Genomic DNA, 21,542 nt, shown 5'->3' with positions numbered 1-21,542 from the left:
TTCTTCCTTTGCATTTTGTTTCAATTCTTCTTTTCTAAACTGATATTTTGGAATATTGGTGATATGAAAACAACTTGAATTTGTGTAGCCCAGCCATGAGTTAATTTAATACAGGTTGGGTTGGGTTTGGATGATGTTTTAACTTCGATTAATGTTTATGGATTAATATGGTTCATATTACTGCTTTACCCAATGGTTGTTTTTGTTTAAATACTTAAGAGAGTGTTGATGAATGCTCAATAAGTCTTAAGGTAGCTTGACACCAACAGGATTAGGTTAACTAGACCGAAGTTGGGTAATATAAGTGAGTGTTGAGTGAAATACTTGTGTAAAATCTAGACATAGAGCCTTACCTTATACGATTTAGAGGGTTTTGATTTAGTAGTAGTTGCTAATCCTGAGCCTATAGACATATAATGCCTTAGGGGTGAGTAACTCTAGGTCTTGTTTTTGATAGAGGTAAACCACATTAGCACCCAATAGAACAATAAGTTCGCCATAGTTTTGCTACGACATTGTTCACGGGTTAGAATAGATCCCTTAGTAATCCCAACCTTCACGACCAATATTCCAACCTTGCTAAAGGCTTTAATACTCTTGATTGATTTGTTGCAATGGTAATCTTTGCTAGTATACTTCATTACTCTCACTTCTAAGGTGTTAATCCCATTTTAATTTCATTAAACATCATTCGATACATTTATCTTTTCTGTTCAATTGTGATGACTTAGACAAAGAGCACTCATCCAATCCTCGTGGGAATGATACTCACTCATCACTTTATAACTTGATTCGACGTGCACACTTGCACAATTTGTACATCATATTCACACTAGACAAGTTTTTGGCGCCATTTTCTGGGATTGGCGATTGGTTTGTTACTAGCTGTATGTGTAAAGGCACTCCTGCTGAAAGACTTTATCCCTTAGATCCAAAAATTGAAATGACCTTTCTAAGAAGGAGAAGAGAACAAAGAGCAATGAATCAAGATGGTAACAATCCACCTGCTATGAATGAGCAACTTAATCCAGTAGCTCCGAATGTTAATCCTATTTGTTGCTCAAATATTTGATGATCGGGATAGGCCAATTCAAGAGCATGTAGTGCCTATCTTAGACAACATGTAACACCCTATACCCGACCTAGTCGCTAAGCCCGAATATCAGGATGCCACACCACCATCTCATGTCATACACAACAGATAAAAGCTTATTCCAAATGAAACGTATTCCATTTAGTATTTGCATAGGTTTTAAGTCATTCTTAACCTTTAGTTATCATCGTTACATGCTAAACATACATCAAATAATCTTATATAATGCTTAAACATGCATAAGGACCAATTAGAAAAATCTCAAAACTGGCTACGTAGGTATCGATACTAGAACGTGGGTATCGATATTTTATTTAAATGGTATCGATACCACCTGGAAAAATGATACCAAACTAGCATTCTATTTTTCATCCAAAAATCAAAGCATGGAAAATATCGGTACATTTGAAAAAGTATCGATAAAATCACCCCGAGTATTGATACTCGTGAAAGGGTATCGATACCAATTTACGATTTTGACTTCCTGAACATTTCAAAACACATAGGTATCATTTTTAACACACAAATATCAATACTTTTGTTTCAAACCAGAAAAATGCAACATTTTTAAGCATATAAGTAATTCCAAGTTGTACCAAATCATCATGCTATCATATCATCATCAAATAAACATCAAAATGGTTGTAACAAGATTCTCAAACATCGAAAAATAAGTCTGAGCAATAACCAACATAATACGAAACGAATCTCATAAACTTAGGAACAAATAGTCTATGGAACCGTCCTATAACACCCTTAACCCGTCTCCGTCGCCGGATTAGGGTTACGGAGTATTATAGTACAAACTAAAATATTTAACTTCATATAGAAACAATTATTCAAATTTAAATACTAACATTTAATTACAAATTTATTTTATATCATAAATGTATTTACGGGTCTTAAATCGAGCTTTCAGGGCTTTAAAAATAGTTTGGAAATAATAAGGGATTAATTTGAAACAAAACATAAATTTTTAGAAAAATTTGAAAATAGAGGTCACACAATCGTGTAGCCAAGCTGTGTGGCTCAGAAACATGGCCATGTCTCAAGTCGTGTGCCAAATTGTGTACAATTTGAAATAGGGTTACAAGGCCGTGTACTAGATTGTGTAGCTCTCTGTTTCAGATACAAGGTCGCGCGAGGAGACTGTGTACGACACATGGTTGTGTGATAGTCCGTGTCCCAAGCCGTGTGCCCTTAAAAGTACCTTCAAAAACAAGTTTACCAAATCGTGCTTACTTGGGACACAAGCATACCATTTATCGGTAAGTAAACCTACTTAAAACATGCCTAAACAAACTCGAAACATGCCAAAACACACATATCATTCAATCCTAACGCTTAACCAATGTACCATCATTGGTACCTTAAACATCTATATCAAACATGTCAATTAACCATTTCTTTCATATTCTATTCTACCATGAGATATCTACTTCCAATAGGTATAAACAAGCAACCAAAAACATATATACATAGACAATTACAAGTCAAAATTAAGACATATATAGAAGTAAGTTCAAACCATCTCACATTGGCAAAATAGCATAAAAAATCCTATTACATGCCATTTATAACCATCAACAAAATAACCCAAAAACTACCAAATTGATGGATGGATGGTGTGTTTGTGCTCCGACGAAGTTCTAACCGGTTGAGCTTTCCGATGATCTATAAGACAAAGAAAACAACTATATAAGCAACTAGTGCTTAGTAAGCTCGTATAATATTAAACGTAAACTTACCTTTTAAACTCAATTTATATAAATTTGATGCATAATCTCATTATCATACTCATGAATTTATAAAATCCTCTACACATCACAAGTCCAACAAGTTAGTGAGCTCCACAAGAAAACATATAATCTCATCATGTCATAAAACACATAATAGTAACATATCAAATATACCTTCCATTCACCATAATACCAATTTGCATAACTTATCCAAATCAAAGCATTATACCAACATATTCCATTTCAACAGTTCATATAATTAAGCTTACTCTTTTACGTCTTTATTACCTGTTGAACCAAATGAAACAATGTCGGGTACACGGGAACCATGCTTATACAAAGTGTGACTGTATCTTTAACCATAATAATATCTATAATGGTCACATAAGCTGTGAAGTGGGCCTAATCACATGAGCTATAGGTCGGGATGTTAAGCCACACGATGCTGCTCACACGACCTATGGAGAATCCACAACAAATGCAAGACCTCAGCGATCGGTAAGACATCTAAAACTAGCACCCAAAATCGTATAACCCTAAATGACATGTCATTTGTATCCTAAGTATTCACAAGATTCACACAGGAAAAATTACATATCCTTTAATTCCTTTTTCGATATAACATTTCATATACATATTCATGAAATTTACATTTTCTACAATTTGTCAATTAATCACCTTAACCATTCAATCTCATTAAGCATATAACACATAATAATAATTTAAGATATTACTAACATAATTATTCATTAACATTTAAACAAAGCTACAAGTAATGAATTAACCATTATACGAACTTACCTCGACTAAAACAGTTGCAAAAACAGAGCCAATAACTAGTCTGATACTTTAGTTTTTCCTCGATTTAAATCCGATTGGTTTGTTTCTTGATCTAGATAATAATTTTCATTCAATTAATACAATTCCAACACTTAAATAAGCAGTTTTATACAATTAAATCCTTCCATCATCATTTTACAAAATTACCCTAATATTTTACCATTTATATAGTCTCTAAACTCGAACTCACAAATTAACCACAAATAAAGAAAAACCATGCTATTCAATTTTACCTAGTCCCTACTCAACCCACCTTTATCAAAATTTCACTAAAATTCCATGAAGTTTTCCTATTTAAACAATTTAATCCTTAAACATTAAAATTACTAAAATCACTTTACAAAATAATCTTATTTAACTATCAAACTTATATATCTACCACCAAACTTCAAAAAGACCTCAAACTCAACAATGACATAATTCTAAACATTTAACATTTTTATGAATTAATTTCTGAATTAGCTAGATTAAGCTAAAACGAACTCAAAAATATAAAAATTTACGAAAAACTGATAGCCAAAGAACTAACATGCGTGAGAAAAAGCAAGACCAAAGCTTGAAGAGGCTAAAGCCATCGAGTTTCGGTTGAAGACTTCAAAAATAAAGAAGATGATATGTTTTTTTTTTTTTTATAATTTATTTTATCATTTGTTTAATTCAATAATAATATTATAAAACATATAATTTTGAATCTTTTTCATTATGGTTTAATTATCATATAAGTCCTCTCCAATTAACAAAACAAGCCATTTAATTAATAAAAATCAATAGTAAATAAATTTTGCAACTTTTACGATTTAGTCATTTTTCTTTAATTAGCTATTTAAACATTAAAATTTTCTTCAATACATCTATATAACCACTCCGTAAATATTTAATAAAAATATTTACGTGCTCGGTTTACAGAAACGAGGTTCTGATACCTCATTTTCTAAAACCACTTGACTTTAGAGAAATGCCACTTGAACCTAATTATTTGTTCAATTAACAAAAATCATTAAATCAAATTTTAACGTAATTCTATATTTGACTCGTAAATATTAAATAATAATATTTACGAGCTCACTCGTCGAATTTGTAGCCCCAAAACCACCGTTTCTAACACCACTAAAAAATGGGTTGTTACACGTCCACTATCATCCCTAAGGTGGTATAATTGTCACTTTAGTCCTTAGTCCGTTTTTTGATTAAAATCTATAGAAATTGAACTTTTAATACTTTTAAAATTTAGTCTCTATACCTTAATTAAATACTAATTCAAAAAAAATTATCTATTTAAAATTAAATTCACCTATATAATAAATATTTAATAGTTCAGTTTACGAAAATGAGATCCTGAAACCGCATTTTTTAGTACCACTGATTGTAGGATCATTACACTTGTACCTTAATTAACTATCAATTAAACAAAATTACCAGATCAAATTTTAATATATTTCTATACTAGCCACGAACACGGTTTACGAAAATGACATCTCGAAATCGTAATTTTTGACACCACTAAAAAATTGAGTTGTTAAAATACGTGTTTTTGATTTTTCTCTCCAAAAACAACTCATTTCCTTAAATTTCAAGAAAAATGACCTAATTTACTAATTTACTTTAAAAACAACATTTTTTCCTAATTCTCCCAAAAAAACTACTTAAAATGATAAAAAATTTAAAGAGATAAATATTAAAATTATACATGAACTTCAATTTAATATGCAATTGTATACATGAACTTTAATTTGGTGCAATTATACATATGAAACTCTAATTGTGATTCAAATGTATACTTGAAACTTTAATTTTGATTTAATCATATAATTTTAAATAAATAAATACATCAATTTATTTTATATTAGATAAATATAATTATTTATGTATGTAATATATAAACATAAAATGATGTATCAGTAATTATGTTAATAATTTACAAGAATTAGATCAAATCAAAATTCCATATATAAAATCGCACAAAATCAGTTTTCATATATAGAATTGCAAATTAAACTATAATACATGTATAATTTTGATATTTATAAAATAATATAAAGTTTTAAAGTCTTCTCCTTTAGTACAAGGAGAAATCCGTAACTTTGTCCTTTCTTGAAGAAAACAATAAACCGAATAAATAAATAAACAAATAAGTACTAGCATTGGCATGGCTGAGATGTGGTTACTGTGTTTGGTTTGTTGGAACTATAGCTTTTGTCGTTCCCTCTCAGTTTCCTTTTTTTTTTTTTTTTAAATCTCAAGATTACTAAAAATCAACTATGAGCAGTGAAATAAATAACCCATAAAACACAGACATGAAGATCACCCTTTAAAGATGTGGCTCTCTTTATCCCTTTTCAAACGCTTGTTATTATTCAAAGCTTCAACTCATGCTTTTCAGAGGCTGTTTTGATTGGTTCCTTCTCCAAAATGGATTTTGGGGTTCCGGTTTTGGATGGTATTCTGGGTCCTGAAAACGGAGCTCCATCTCAACCTCAGCCTAAGCTAGAAAGATCTGAAGATCACTGCAAGTGTTCCAAGTTGCAAAGAAGTGGTGATTTGCTGACTCCCAAGACAATGCCATTGCATCAACCTTCTCCTTTGTTGAGATCTAATTCTTTGGTCTTAGCTGACACTGGCCCCCATGAGCACATGCTCTGCTTCTCTTCACTCAATTCTGAAGTTCCTTTTATCAACATCAAAGATGGTGACTTTTTGGAGATAAGTACACAAAACAGTGGTTTTTCTTACTGTCAACCTACACCCTCCTCATATACTAGAAATGCAGGTAACTTTTTTTGATGGATTGGGTCCAAAAGGTTGCTTCTTTGGTGGGTTTGTTTTGGTTTCTGATTTTTCTAGGTGCTGAATATGGGGCTACTTAAATGTTCAAGTAGATTTGTTTTCTAGTAGAAATTTCAAGTTTCTTGCCATAAGACACTGTTTGGTCTTTTTTTTAAGGGTTTATGGCATATTGATGTCCAATAAATGTTGGAGGCAAGTGAAGCCTTTGAATGTTGTGGTTTCAGGTTATGGCTCTGGAAGCTTAAATGCAAGCATGCGTGGGGGTTTTAATGGTGTTAGAGGACCATTTACTCCATCTCAATGGATTGAGTTAGAACACCAGGCATTGATCTACAAATACATCACTTCTAATGTGGCAGTGCCTTCCAATTTGCTCAACCCTCTCAAGAAGTCACTTTATCCTTATGGCTTCACCAGCTCTCCTGCTGGATCTTTGCCTCCCAATTCATGTAAGTTTAATATCTTTTTTGTACTTAGATCTCTTCTTTGTTGTTTCTCTGTTTTTGAATCCTCTATTTGGGTTTTCTTTCTTTTTCTAGTCCTTGTTAGATTCCATGTATTGCTGTTGTATCCTATTTGACTTTGCTGCTTGTAACAGGAAATTTTGGATTTTGTAGTTATGTCTTACAGTTTATGCAATGATCTCGAAGTTTTCTGTTTCCCTTTCTTTCTTTTTTTCACAAATTAAAAGTAATTTTAGCTAAAATGTAACAAGGTATTTTTTTTCCCTTTTTTTCTATGTGCTTGCTTGTCTTTAATATTGACCAATGGATGGTTATTTTTGGTTTATAAAAAAAATTATATGTAGTGGGATGGGGCTCTTTCCATCTGGGGTACTCTGGCAGCACTGACCCTGAGCCGGAGAGGTGTCGTCGAACTGATGGAAAGAAATGGCGGTGCTCTCAGGATGCTGTTGCCAACCAAAAGTATTGTGAAAGGCACATAAACAGGGGCCGCCATCGTTCAAGAAAGCCTGTGGAAGGCCAGACTGGCCATGCTGCCTCTGGGACCACTAATCCAAAGGTGGTGCCGATGTCTTCCTCAATGTCGACATCAGTGATAACTGGCAGCGGTGCATCCAGCAGCCTCGCTATTGCACAGCAGCACCAGTTTAAGAACTTGCAATCTGGTGCTACCCATCATTCTGCGGATGCCCTTGTCAACAGGTAACAAAAATATCGATCATGCATTCGAGATTTTGCTTTATTTGCTTGCATTGGTATTATTCCTTTAGTGATTTATCGGATGGTATTGCTTTGAGCAGTTGGAATAGGGATACTTTCTTCTCCTTTCTTTTTCACTTTAAAGTAGATCCCCATTGTTTCATTTTTACTTTGGTGACATTGACAACACCTTCTAGTTGGGACTTAGGATTCTCTTTCTTGGAGCGTTTTCAATTATTTCTTTTTCGACTTTGGTTAATCGGATACATTGCTGATTAAAATCGAAATTCTTGATCTTTAATCATGTTCATTATTTCGACTGTCTTTTAAGTTGTTTCTAAACGAAGAGGATGTTTGTGTGGCAGAATACAAGATCCGTGGGCATCGTCTGTGATGTCTTCCACCACCAACCTGAAGTCCAACAACTCGACGTTTATGATTACAAAACAAGGTGTTCCGTTTGCAGAATTCTCTCCATCAGATTTTGGACATGTTGCCTATGATTCTCTTGTTAATCTGTTGCATAGAAGCTCGATCGTGGAATCCAAAGAGTATGGTCCATACCTAGACTTCACTACTGATCAAGAAACCCTAGACCAAAATCTGCTTCACCAATTCTTCGATGACTGGCCCAAGGATGAATCCATCCACTCCGTCATTACTTGGCCAGGGGAGTTAAGATCGGACTGGACCCAACTCTCTATGTCTATTCCTATGACATCTTCCGAGTTCTCATCATCCTCGTCCTCACCTGCACAAGAGAAGCTTGCCCTTTCACCTCTTAGCTTATCTCGGGAATTCGATCCAATCCAAATGGGCTCGGTAGTGAAAAACGACATTAGTGATTTCTGAACCAAAACCAAGCAGAGTGGATACCAATATCATGGGGAAGTTCAATGGGAGGTCCTTTAGGAGAGGTCCTAGCCAACATGGGGAGCAATGCGGGTACCTGCAAGAACTCATCAGCACTAAGTCTCTTATCCGAAGGTTGGTCCGGCAGCCCACATGCACGATCTTCATTACCAACAGGTCTGCTGCAGACGACACCTTTCGGATCACTTTCTGATATCAGTTCTGGGAACAATTGTATATAAGAGAATAAGAAGTCCTGTGACAGAGCGAGCCTTTGCGATGATGTGCTCAGCTCGACTCTTGTAAGTTCAACTTTGATTCCTTCTGTAATCCGAAGCTAAAGATGGGAAGTTGGGAGAAGAACTAAGCCTGGAGGAGAGCTTGATTAGAAGAATCTTTGAAGAACTTTGTGTTTGTCTAATGAATTTTCTTTCAATCTTTGGTCAACTTTTAACTTGATTGTTCTAGGAAATATTGAACATTCTTAGCTCATTTGGATTTGTGGGTGCATCAGTATATCTATAGTTTGAGAATTGATTTTATTATCTTATCTTATTAATTGTCTCATTTTTCCTAAGATTTTTGGCCTGTAATCAACGATGTTTCAGTTTGGAAAGAAATACAATTCATGTATATATATTTTAAAGGTTAAATGTGCAAATTAGGATATAAACTTTTATGAAAGTATTTAGATAACTGTCTAAACTTTTATGAAAATATTGAGATAATAGTCTAATTAGATTGAAATTTGATATATAGCATTTGGAAAAGCAAAGGTTTGGTGTTCATTTCACCATTTTCATAAATATTTAATTTTATATGATCATTTTAAGAAGTTTGATTCTTAGGTAAATTATCACTAAAAACTTAAACCCCAAATTAAATAATGTGCAATGACGGAAGTCAAATAATTGGATGATTGATCTATATATATCTTTATATAATATTTTTCAAGTTTCTTTTTCTAATATAATATATTATAAAATCAAAAGATTTAATTAAGAAACAAATTTTGGTTAAGTTGATATAATTTACCATTTTTGAATTTGAGTAAAAATAAACCAACGAAACCAAACTAGATGAAATTGAATAAAAAGAAAACCAAATTGGAAGCGAAGATTAGAAATAGTAAAAGTGGGGGATGAAAACATGTGCTTTCCGTTAATTTACATAAATAATATAAAAAAATTAATTTCGGAAATGGGTTGTTAGTGGAATTAATTAAGAAAATAATATGTTTTTTGGGTGGAGCCTTTCTCATAGACGTCACCACCTTTTTTTATAATAATTTTTTTAAATATTATTTGAGAAAGGCGCCACCACTTGTATTATTTTTTTCCGGTTCAGTACATGACCCGTGTATATATACGAATGTGGTATGGGATAGGTGGTGCCTATCTGATAGGCGCCACTGGTAGCTCTTACTTGATAGGCGGCATGAGTGCTTAACTTTTCTCCTATTTATACCCACCTGAAAATCAAATTAGTAGGAGATATCCAAAAATTTTAGCAGAACAGAAGTAAGAAGATGGAGAGAAGAAAGAAAGAAAGGAAAACAAAAAGAAGGATAAAGTATTTTAGTTTATTTCTTTTTAAATAGAATGAAGAGTTTTGTTAGTAATTTTGTTATTTGAAAGTTATTTTGTTAGATTATTAATTTTGTTAGTTTCTGAATGAAAAAATTGCATTAAAAATTTTATGTAACTTTTTTGCTAATCGAAACTGTTTTGAGAATTTTGAATTTTTTTTAACAGATCTAGTATTGACAATGGAGAATCAGTTTTTCGTATACGTTTATTTCGATAGAGAAATTTTGACAACAACTGTGGGATGTATATTTGAATGTCGCAAACAAGTAGCAATGAGATTTAATAAAAATATCTCGTTTGATGGTATGAAGGAAATGATTAGTGCAAAAATTGATAGACGGTGTAGGAGAAGGATCTCGAAACTTTTCTACAAATTTCCAGTTTCGACGGATCCCATAAAATTTACCGAAATGGAACTTGTAGATGATGAAGATGTTGAGATAATGGTCGCTCTTTATTGTGGGACTCGGAGCAACCAAAATGCACCAATTCAGTTATTTGCTGAGTTAGCTGGTGTGGAGCCAACTAAAGATCCCACTCCATTAGGTGAAGAACATGGAGCTCAAGAGCCGTGTATGGTGGTTCTGATATCGTACGTTAATAGTCAATAAACTATACACGGGATCGTCATTGATCTTAATGCTGCACCCGAGACTGATGTGGTTGGTAATGATGTATACCATAGTAATGATCTTTCTAATCACGAGGTCGATAGTGATAGTGATCTTGAAGTGGACGAGGTCCTGGATGATATTGACGATGAAGGTGTGAATGACAATGGAAATGTTAACGCGTCTTCAGTTGGGAACCAGATTTGTCGTATTGTGATATACAATAATCCTGAGGCACACATGTCACGGATAGACCCTGATGCAGCTATGCGGCCGAGTTCTCGAAGTACCTTAAAATACTACCTACTCACTAGTTGGCCGTAGATTCCGATCTTGAGTTGTTCGTGGGCCAGAGATTTGAAAGTAAGGAAGAGTGCGTATTTGCCATTAAGCGGTATAGCATGAATATATCAATGGACTACAAAGTCACCATGTCTAAACTGACACTATATATTGGGGAGTGTTGGAGGTCGGCGGAAGGTTGCAATTGGCAGATACGAGCTGTATTTATCCAGAAGTCACAGATGTAGAAGATATGACCTAATGTTTTAGGGTGAGACTGTAACTTATATTTTTCTTAATACATATACAACGCACGAGCTAGAGTTACACAATTTTCTACAAATGATGACTCGACTTGAGAGTGACATGGAGGGTCACATGAACACATCTTTTCGACAATGGTTGGGTGCCATGGAGCTATGGCAATGGGTTTAAAGTTTCGACAAGGGCTTTCGCTATGGTCATATGACTACTAATTTGGTGGAATGGGTTAACTCCGTGTTGTTGAAAACACGACATCTTTCGATTTCATCTATCTTCTTAGCTACATTCTACAGGTTGGCTACCTTGATGCCAAGAATGGGGTAGCACCAAGTCAACCAGATAGAGGCAGAACACGTGTTTGTCAAATATGTCAGGAATGCAATGGTTGCAAATCGGCTGATGGCGAGATCGATGAATGTAGAAGTATATTCACGACGTAATGAAACATTTCGAGTTACAAAGATCATCGGTCATCGACCCGGTTTACCACCTAGGTCCTACGGACTTAATCTCCAAAACAGACGGTGCAATTGTAGGAGGTTCCAGACACTTCATTATCCCTGTGCACATGTCGTGGTAGCTTATGCTAAAGTCTCGCTCAATGTTGAACAATTTATCGATGAAGTATACACCATCGAGTGCACGTTGTGTGTATGGGAGAACGAGTTCCCATTGCTTCTTGACCTATCTACATGGGAGGTACCTTCAGCAACTTTCGAGCTTGTCCCAGACAAAGGGTTGTGTAGGAATCCGAAAGGTCGTTTGTAATTATTCAAAATCCATAACGAAAGGGACATTAGGGAGAAATCTGATGAGAAGCTGTGTGGCGTATGCTGATTAGCCGGTCATAATCGGAGTAAATGCTCGCTCCGAAACTACCATATTGGACAATCATCGCGATTAGGTAGAAATTGAGATGTTGTTCACTACATGTAGAGAGAATTGAATCTAAAATTTGTCTAAAATTTGTTGCAATTAATCTAATTTGAATTACAAAGTTAGTCTAAAGCTTGTTGCGTTTATATTTTTGTTGAATTAAATAACGTTTTTACGTAAATAATACAAAGTTTATTATTTAAATTGTAAAAACTCCTAAAATTAATAACTGAAATAACAAAAAAGTCATTACATAAATACAAAGTTGACTATTTAAATTGCGAAAAAACCCATAAATTAATAACTAAAATAGAAAAAAATCATTACATAAATACAAAGTTGACTATTTAAATTACAAAAAACCCATAAAATTAATAACTTAAATGGAAAAAAGTCATTATATAAATATAAAGTTATTTAAATTACAAAACCCTTTAAAATTCATGGTCTGATAGTGTGGTTCTAAGGGTATATTTTTGTGGAGCTCAACGTTCATGTTGCGGATAATTGCGACGATCAATGTTCTCTTCACCCGCATGTGGGGATGTGCGAAACATAGACGAAAAATCATATGTCTCAAACGCCATTGATGAATTTGAGCCGGAAGTAGTAGAGTACGGCAGTAGATACCAGCCGGGAGGAGTGGAGTATGACTGTGGATACGGGCTAGGAAGAGTGGAGTACGGCGGTGGATATGGGCCAGAAAGAGTGGAGTACTGAAGTGGATACAAGCCAGGATGACTGGAGTACTGAGGTGGTAGTAGGCTGAAGATATCAAACTCTGAATGATATCCGTGGCCTGACGAGCCCAGGAAATAGACATCGCCCCCCAAATCTGGATGATAAGAACTATCCCTAGAGTGTAGTTTTGGCTCTGCCTCTGGCTCTGGTGCATGATGTGGATCTAGAAGGAGTTGCCCAAGTCATGTCATATGCGGGGGGACTACCATCGATTACCCACCAAACAAAAATGGTTTCCCTATCTCAGAGTACCATTGTAGGTACTTTAACGAGGGCTGCAGATCCAAAGCACGATCCATCTGAAGTACCCTCCCTAACTAGTTGTTCCACATTGTAATATATTCTTCATGCACTTTTCCCCAATCATTTCTATGTTTCCCCCTCTTGTTAATCTCATGGATCTCCCCCAATTGTACTAGTAATGTCAGGATATACTGTATGCAACCGAACTGTCGGAGTACTTGATCACCATGATACCATTCCACTATTTGAAAATTGATTACGGGTGCGCTAAAGCACCGTAGGTTTAAGTGGACGTGGGCAGACGATAGAATAACTGCCATAATTTCTGGAACAGAATATGACATCCCAATGAACTGCATAGTTAATAGCATTGTTATATTAACGCGGGTTGAGTGAGATAATATAATAAAATTAAGTTGATATTGGAAAAACTTACCCCCTCTCCAGCATGATTCTCGATCATCAGACGGTATATTAGAATCGCGTATGACCTCTCAATGCTCAGATTAGTGCTCCATCTGCAAAAACAAATTGTTAGAATAATATAATCCGAAAAAAATGTCAACTAATTATTATAACGAGTAAAAATTCATCACCTATTAACGAATGAAAATACATATGATTGGTGACTAATGGATGCCAATAATGACATCCGGTAAAGCGCCCACGACTGCAACAATATGAGGCATCTGCCTATGTCCATCGCAGAAGGATTTGTTGTTCGACAAAGTTCATGATACAACATGGCTAATACTGTGGACCCCCAATTGTATGAATGGGTTTTATGCAAATTGGATAATAGGGGTAAGTACATCAAGTGGACTCTGTTGCCGTTTGCATCCGGCATGAGCACACTCCATATAAGATGCATAATGTAAGCTCGAACGACTTGCATCACCTCCCATTCACTGGCAGTACTCGGCAAATGCTCAAAATTGACCTTTAGCCATGAAAACTTCAAACCCGTAAATTTTTCCTCACTAGGAGAACGTCCAAGTAAGTCATAGTAAATGGTGGCCGGCCTAGAGATTGAACTTACGCCCGTGATTGCATTCCCGTCGATAGGGAGCTCGAGCTACAGTGCAACATCCTGTAGAGTGATAGTGCACTCCCCGCACGGCAAATGAAATGAGTGGGTCTTCGGACGCCATCGCTCGACTAAAGTGAAAATCAAGTCGTATCGAAGATCAAAGGTCCAGATCAATGTCGCTGATCCGAATCTGGCTAACTCCAAGTATGACATAGGTGTTCATCTGGTAGAAACCCTACACTGTTAACACGACCCCTCAATGCACGGTACGGGCCTTGACATTATTAAATTAGCAAAATAGTTAATACAATCTAATTTAATTCCGTAAATGACGTGAGTATCAAATAACAATTTCATTACCATCTCATTAATAGTACTTGATATGTGATGGTCATTCTTAATCAAAGAACCCATTTGTTGCAAATATGCAATTAAAAAATGAATTCATTTAATTTTTGCAAAAAACACAAGAAATAATTTGAAATTTTAGAAATGAAACACACAAGAAATATCTCATAATTTCCCATAATTTACCTACAATAAAAAATTATGTTAGTTTACAATAATAATATAATTAAAATAAATATATACTATCTAAACATAAAAACATACTGAATCAAATAAAATAAAAATAGAAACTTACTTGTTTAGTTTCTTTCAAATAACCTATAAAATTATATAGCAACAAATTTAATCAACATTTCAATAAATCAATAAAAATTGTCAAATAAAAATAAAATTACATTATAAAAAATTATATTAATAAAAATCACAAAACACTAAACTAAACACTAACAATTTATATAACCTAATCATAAATTACTAACAAAATAACTATAAAATTATTTTCTTTTAAAATTACATTACTAAAAAATCATAAAACCCTAAACTAAACACTAACAATTTATAAACTAATCATAAATTACTAACAAAATAACTATAACACCTTTTAAAAAATTACATTCATAAAAATTATTAAACTAAAACCATAAACACTAAACGTAAACAATTTATATATAATAGTTAATAACAAAAAAATTTACATGTATTAATCAAACTCTTTAAATTCAAAGACAAATTATTTACTAAAATAATACATACCTTTTTTTTTCTTTATTTATTTCTTCTTTTTCTTCTCCTTTCTTTCCTTCTTTTCTTCCTCAGTGCATTCATATTATAGGGGACCATGCTGCTTATAAGGTCCCCCGTTCAAAAAATTTTTTCTCATTGAAGGGACATAACATTGCTTAGCAGTGTGCACAACAGGCAGGGGGAAGGCTGCCGTTCGGCGTAGCAACAGTGCACGGGTGGGGTGGATGGGACTGGTCAGCACCAGTGCCGCCTATCTGACAAGCACGACTGGTGCCGCCAGTCTAGGTGGCGCCACACTCACGGGTATTTTCAACCCGTATTTTAACTCATTGACCGTATTTTAACCCGTATAAATATATATTTTAAAAAAATTATTTCTTTATAAAAAAAATTATTATAAAAAAAGGTGGTGAAGCCTATGAGAAAGGCTCTACCCAAAAAACATACCATTTTTGTAATAATTCCACTGACACCATTTCAAAAGTTAATATTTTTATATTATTTATGTAAATTAAACTCAAACTTCAATCATAATAATAATAATAATAATAACAGATAACTTGCAAAATACATAATGATGAATGAGCGGGATAGGTCCATTTTTGTTGTCACCCATGTTTTCCAGCCGGTTAGATTGGTAGCATATGTGAGATTGAACTCCTCGACTCCAGGCAGGAGGCACATTTGCCTTGCACATGGGACCATCTCTTTCCATATTCCATACTTGCATTGGATTTCGATTATATTGAATTAAAATAGAGGAAAGCTCTTCCAATATTTATTAAGATTTTTCTAATAACTATATATATATTTTTATATGTATACACAAATTTTGATGTGAAAGTTGATTTAAAAATTTAGAATTAAATTTATTGATAACTTTGAAAGGAAGTTATAATCTTTGAAACTTCTTGAATGTAAAGATAAATATTCTTTAATTTTTCTCTTCAATTTGGTTTCGATTAAAGAGTTCTTGAATTTATTAATATATAGAATGACTTGGGGTGAGTTTTTTATAATGTTAATTACATGAATAAAAGAGATAAAATAATTATTTGATATTATCACTGCCCCATTTAATTGTTCTATAATGATTTAAAACTTTTTTATTTATAGTTTAACTCTTATTAATTTAATTAATTAAAAATAAAATTATCATTTAAATAATTAAAAAAATATTATCATTATAACTTTGACTTTGATCCACAATAAGTTCTGCTTGACACGTATCTATTTTATTTATTTCAACAATGGGATGGGAGGGGCCCAACTCTGAAACACACATTGTGGTGGTTGGGTTCCAATAATTGGGGGGACTGAAAGATGAAGCCTTAAAATATGACTCAATAGTTTGTTTCTTTATATGCCTGTGTAAATAATCAATTTTGACTGAAAATTTGTCCACCCACCCTGTTTGGTATACAGGAAAATGTGAAGCTGGAAAAACGAAAAACACTGTTTCAGTTGTTGTTGTTGACACCGAAAAATATTATCTGGGAATTAATAACAAGTGGTGAAATAAAGGATTAATTGGGAATGTTTGGTTTTTGCCTGCACACTCTAATCGCGGTTCAGAAAACTACTGACGAAACTAAAATTTCCCCCAAAGATTTTAGGACCAAAAGAGGCCGTGTGACTGCTGTTATAAACTGAAACTGCCTTGGTTTCTACTGTATGGGGCTGGATCCCTTACCATTTTATGATTTCGAGTAATTAACTGCGGTAACATATCACATTATCTATGCATTTAAAATAACATTAAATTATGAGACATTATGTAATGAATTAATAAAAATTTGATATAAAATTTATTTATTTTTCCTTTTTTTATGTGCTTATCTTTAATATTGACCTTAGCTTAAGTCATAGTAGTCGGTGACGGTAGGATGGTCGGTAGTGTTATGCTGGCAAATGAGATTATGGCCTTGGTTCGTCTTCCTTGTTGGATTCTCTCTTCTTAGAGAGAATTCAAATGTTAATGATACCACTATTAAAATTTTCATGTTGCAAATAATTCAAAAAATACTTTGGACTAATTATAGAGAGATCCCTAGTTTTAGTTAAAAGTAAAAATAATGTCACATCAATAATTTGTAAGTGGATTAACAACATTTTTAACGGCAATGACCTTTCGAGTAATTATATTAATTAGAGTAACTAAATTGATAAAATAAAATTGAAGTGGCCAAAATAGGGTTAGCTTTGCTTCATCAAGTTCCTTGTTTAATCCTATCAATAATTTGATTTTTTCCGAGAAGGGTTTCTTCTTGCTTTTAAGAATACATACCTCTTCGCGCATATCTTCGTTAATTTTGCACACAATTTCCAACTTTTTAGCAAATGGAAATAAGCATTTCCTATTGATCCCTCGTCACTTTCATCCTTATTATCAACATCTATCTTGACAATAAATGTCACATAATTGCTCATTTCTTCATTAGATACAAATACATCATCTTCCGTTTCTTCATCACTCCATGTAGTTACCAACGTTTTTTTGCTTTTTCTTGGTATTTGTGCACTTGGATTGTTTGTGCCTATACCCTTTGCATTTGCAGCACTTGACAGTTTTCTTTCTCACGTACTCACCTTTAGTCTGATTTCTCTTTGCCATTTTTTCTTCATGATCATCAGGGACCATCTTTTTCTTTGCGAAGCACTTCAAAGTCCTACTAAATTTTTTGGAAAGTAGTGTTATAACACCCAAACCCGGCTTAGATGTTATTATCGAATTAGGAAGGTTACGTTAATAAATTGAAGATTTTAACAATTATTTTTCAAAATAGATCTAACTCCAAAATCGAAATCAAAGTTGAAGACATTATAAAAACTCGTCACTACTTATTGGTAGGAGAAATTTGACCTACATAAAATGTTTATGTGAAATCTTAAATTGTTTACTTATGAAACTTGATTTTTTACAGATCGTCCAAATCAATTTTAGTTACTTGCTTTGCAAAATACACAATCTTAATTAAAACTTTGCAACAAAAAACTTTGAGATTTGTTCAATTTTATAAATTGCTCGTATAATTCAAATTATGAGAAAATCATGCAATTTTTTTAAAAAACTAACTAAAAATATTTAGTAAAGCCCAAATACCAAAGTTAAAGTCCGTAAATAGTCCAACAGTTCATAAAACTCAGAATAAAAGTTTCCATAAAATTTTATTCAATAAACTGAACCGAGCTCCTGAGCGCCATCAAATCCTAAGTCTGAGGATCTCCTGAAAAATGTTAAACAAACAGAGTGAAATGAAAAGCTCAGTGTGTGCCTTGACCCACAAACAAAAATCACATCAAAACTACTTTAATGCATATATCAGAACAGACTAATAAAAAATTTCACATGTATAAATGCATGTATCAGAACAGAATAACCTTATCCTCCTCTGCTACACACCACTTCGTCCAACCAATCACACTATATAGGACTACGAAAGCCCATCCATCCATCACACCAATAAGTGAGTGTATGTCACTATACAAATAAGTGCAGTCAAGTTGCCAAAAATAATGCGATGAACCGCCAGAATCAGATAAGTGTGGTCTAGCCACCAGAATTGTAGTAAAACTGCCAGAAACACACTTCCTCCATCACATATCCATATCCCACCCCAATGCACATGCAAAAAAATACTAATATCTTATGTTACATATGATGTAACACCCTTAACTCTCTCTGTCGCCAGATTAGGGTTACGGAGCATTACCGTACTATCAAAAACATTTAACATCATAATGTTTAATGAATTAAACATATCATAGTCCATTCAATTACATGCATTCTATCCCTAAATCAAGCCCTCGAGGCCTTAAAAATAACATAAAAGAAATTCGAGACCAATTTGAAACAAAATAAAAAGCTTAGGAAAAAGTTGCAAAAATTGGAATCAGGAATCACACTGCCATATGGCCAGGCCATGTGGAATCACCCTATGCCGTGAAACTTTCGAACAAAGGATACACAGCCATGTTCCAGCCTGTGTCCTCACCCGTGTAACTTACTGAGTAGGGTCACACGGCTGTGTCACAGTTCTTGTGCCAGATTGTGTAACTCTTTGAGTTGCCCCACACACCCGTGTCCCAAGCCGTGTGAACCCAAATTTTACCTAAATTAAGTCATTTCAAAACCATTTCATGCATATTTATATAAACCATTTGTGCACACAATCAAGGGGTACAAACACCATTCAAACTTGCATAAACATACCACTTCAAGCATCCTAATTTACCTAAACAATATGCCATTCAAAGGCACCACAAACATACCAAAACATAATATGCCAACACAAGTCAACATTACCTTATTTCAAGCATCATAATCTAGCTCAATTACTTGCCAAAACATACCTCAAAATGACCATTCTCAACCATTACAAGCCTACCAAGAGACCATACTTTTCAATAACTAAAAGTGGTTAAGATGACCTTACCTAACGAGCATTACAAGTCCATCATATAACATAAACTTCAAAGACACAAGCATACTAAATCAACCATTAATAGATCCATGAGCCATCAATACAATAGATTTATACATGATAGTATTGCCATTTCCATGCATGATAACCTAGCACATATATGAACTAAAACATGTCACAAGTAATCATTTTCAAGTCATCATCAACATGCCAAGATAACCTTAAAAACAAGCACTTTAAAGTAACCAAAATCACATAACTTGCTAAGGCATCAAAATGTGCCAAACCAACCTAGCTTTCCAAAGCTTATACATTCCAAAACACCATTAACACATACACCATAATACCATTACAAACCACCCTATACATGCCATTATAAACCTTAGCCAAATTACTTAAGAACGATTGAATTGTCTACTAGATAGTGTGATAGATTTTCGACAAGCTTCCAACCAAATCGAGCTTCTGATAATCTATAAAACAAGGAAAATAACTATGTACGCAATGAATGCTTAGTAAGCTCGTATAAACTTAAAACATAACTTACCATTTTAATAATGAAATTTATAGAATAAGTATAAATTTTTACCAATGCCATAAGCTTAATAAAATCCTATATAACACCATCAAACTTACAAGTTAGTATACTTGTTCATAATACATATGAAATCAACCATGTATAAAATAGCTTTTAATTCATCACCATTACATACGATCATGATTCATTCCATTTACTTACTTACTAATTCCAATATTACAATTCAAAGATTAAACATAAACCATTACCAATGTCATGAGTTTAGTATAAGCCTATTCAAACATCATCGAACTCACATGTTAATAGGTTCACCAACAACACATAAAAACTCATTTGCATCATAAGTAGAATTTCATAAGTTACATTACATAAGCATCAAACCTTTCATATAGTCATAAGTAGAATTTCTTAACTGTTAAACCATCTAGAATTATATCAGATACTCGGGAAAGTTCACACGAAGTGTGCCTTTATGAATAACCGTAACCTTTCTTTTACATTAATGCTGTAACACCCCTTACCCGTATTCCTTACCGGAACAGAGTATGAGGTATTACTAAATTTTTAAAAATTTTCGACAGCATTCCTACTTATTTTTGCTTAAACCTCCTGCAAATTTAGAATACATTCCAATATACCAACCAATTTCATTTGTATAAACACACATATAGTTTAACTATTAATAAACACTACATTTAAAAGGGAACCATAACATATATTTACATGATGATCCCACATTACATAAAGTGTCTATACATGCCATAAAATTTCGGAACACTAGTAGTAAAATACCCCAAATGTGAAGGATAGTGTAGATGATTGTCCGACTTCGCTCCAATTTCCGAGTTGTTGGAAGTCACTATAACCAAGAGAAAAATAAAATCGAGTAAGCATATAGCTTAGTAAGTAAACACATGATAAATAAGTAATTACTCCCATAACTACACCAAAATATAAACTTATTCATGAATAACTTTATTGTTTAGGCAATTTCCAGCAAGCTGTTTTTCTGCGTCATAGTCGCTAATTTATTTTTATCTGGAGCTACAGGGCTCCAAATTGAGTTCCGTAAATTTTCCTGAAACTAGACTCATATAAAATTTCACCATAAAAATTTCAGAATTTTAACCCAGCCAATTAGTACAGTTTATTCATTAAACCTTCCCTGTTTCACTGCCCAATGGTTCTGACCCTTCCTCACTAAAATTTACTTAACTCTCTGTACAAAATTTGAAAATGGTTTCGCTTGTTTCTAATAAAATAGACTCAATAAGGATTCCAGGGATATAAATTTCATGCCATAATTATTTTTTTAAAATTTTTGGTAATTTTCAAAAGTTAGAACAGGGGATCTCAAGTCAATCCAGCCCTGTTTCAGTAA

The 21,542-nt window shown here is 33.6% G+C and overlaps 1 pseudogene; it reads left to right on the top strand.

Moving 5' to 3' along the window:
- The first annotated feature begins 5,838 nt into the window (after positions 1-5,838).
- On the top strand, positions 5,839-9,117 carry LOC105777703 (growth-regulating factor 1-like; annotated as a pseudogene).
- Positions 9,118-21,542: the final 12,425 nt, after the last annotated feature.

This window comes from Gossypium raimondii, chromosome 10 (genome assembly GCF_025698545.1).
Source record: "Gossypium raimondii isolate GPD5lz chromosome 10, ASM2569854v1, whole genome shotgun sequence".
NCBI classification, from domain to species: Eukaryota; Viridiplantae; Streptophyta; class Magnoliopsida; order Malvales; family Malvaceae; genus Gossypium; species Gossypium raimondii.
The sequence above is the reverse complement of the archived record's forward strand: the minus strand, read 5'-3'. Positions and strand labels throughout refer to the sequence as shown.